Genomic DNA, 2,176 nt, shown 5'->3' on the forward strand with positions numbered 1-2,176 from the left:
ACGAATAAATTTCTTATCCAACAGATCTTCCAACTGACTCTTCAATTCAGTTAACTCAACAACAGACATACGGTACGGAGCCATCGATATCGGCCTAGTACCAGGCACCAAATCAATCGAGAACTCAACTTCACGCTCTGGCGGTAATTCATTCACTTCTTCAGGAAACACATCAGGAAAATCACACACCACGGCTAGATCGCAAATCACCAGTTTATCTTTAGCCTTCAAAGTCGCTAACAGCATAAACAACTCTGCCCCATCTGCTACTTCCTCATTCACCTGCCTTGCTGATAGAAACAAACTTTTTCCTTCCTCAATCTCAGGAAAAATCACAGTCTTATCAAAACAGTTGATAGAAACTCGGTTAAACACCAACCAGTTCATACCCAGAATAACGTCAACCTGCACTAGTGGAAGACACACTAGGTCCATCCCAAAGTCTCTACCAAAAATACTCAAAGAACAATTTAAACAAATAGTAGTCACTGAACCCTTCGCAGGAGTATCAATCACCATACTTCCATGCATCTCGGATATCTCTAATTTAAGTTTCACAGCACAATCCAAAGATATAAAGGAATGAGTCGCACTTGTGTCAATAATAGCTACAAGAGGAAAGCCATTAATATAACACGTACCTCGGATCAAACGATCATCTGCAGAAGTCTTAGAACCCGATAAAGCAAAGACCTTGCCTCCCGATTGGTTCTCTCTCTTCGGCTTAGGACACTGTGGGCTAATATGACCCAACTCTCCACAGTTGAAACAAGTCACAGTCTTCGACCGGCACTCTGCAGCCAAATGACCACCTTTTCCACACTTGAAACACTTCCTCTCAGCACTGGTACATTCATGGACACGATGTCCAGCCTGACCACATCTGTAACACTTAGCAGGAGCACTGGAGTCTCCCCCACTAGGCCTCTTCATCCCACTCTGTCGCTGGAAACCTTTGCCAGCTGCATACGGTTTCCCACGATCATTCTGATTCTTGCCTTTCCTATCAACCCTCTGCTGATAGCTTTCCGCTCTGGCCTTGGTATCCTGTTCAAAAATCCTGCAACAGTCAACCAAATCAGAAAACACTCTAATCCGTTGATACCCAATAGCCTGCTTGATCTCGGGACGTAACCCGTTCTCAAACTTCACATATTTCGAGAATTCCCCAGTAGCCTCATCATAGGGAGTGTAATACTTCGACAGCTCTGTGAACTTAGCAGCATACTCAGTAACAGACCTGTTACCCTGCTTCAATTCTAAGAACTCTATCTCTTTCTTTCCTCTGACATCCTCTGGAAAATACTTCCTCAGGAATCTCTCTCTGAACACAGCCCAAGTGATCTCAGCATTCCCAGCAGATTCCAACTCAGTGCGGGTAGCAACCCACCAATCATCTGCTTCTTCTGACAGCATATGCGTACCGAACCTGACCTTCTGGTTATCGGCATACTCAGTCACTCGGAAGATCCTCTCGATTTCCTTCAACCACTTCTGAGCACCATCTGGATCGTATGCTCCCTTGAACATTGGAGGATTGTTCTTCTGGAACTCACTCAGTTGACGAGCAGCTCCCATTCCCACAACATTCGGATTCCCTCCAAGTACTCCAGCTAGCATACCCAGAGCCTCAGCAATCGCAGCATCATCTCTACCTCTTCCAGCCATCTCTATTCTGAAAGCCCAACAAGCTAAAACAATAAGTACTGATAGGGTTACACAACACCTATCCCGTACAGGGGAAACAGAATAATTACGACTCGACTCGACCGACTATGCTCTGATACCACTAATGTAACACCCTTCTAAATTATCCCAAATATTTAATTAAAACAACAAATATATACATCAGAGTAAAGGTGCAATTAAGGGTGTCACACAAACACTTCACACCATTCACCATAATAACTGTCATGCTCTTTTATTAATTCAAAACATAAAGCATTTGCACAATACGCAGCGGATAGAAATCAAATTAATTATGCAAAACATGTAACACATTACATGTAAAATTATTCAACAAGGTAAAACATCCCGTCCCGAATGTTACATCTATCAGAGCATGACCCACTAAGGAGACTACACTAGACTTCAAGCACTAGCTTCTACTCAATCACTACTCGTTACCTGAAAAATAGTTGTAAGGGTGAGTTCCTCAATCGATATAAAAAGCATT

This window comes from Lathyrus oleraceus, chromosome 2 (assembly GCF_024323335.1).
Source record: "Lathyrus oleraceus cultivar Zhongwan6 chromosome 2, CAAS_Psat_ZW6_1.0, whole genome shotgun sequence".
In the NCBI taxonomy this organism is placed as follows: Eukaryota; Viridiplantae; Streptophyta; class Magnoliopsida; order Fabales; family Fabaceae; genus Lathyrus; species Lathyrus oleraceus.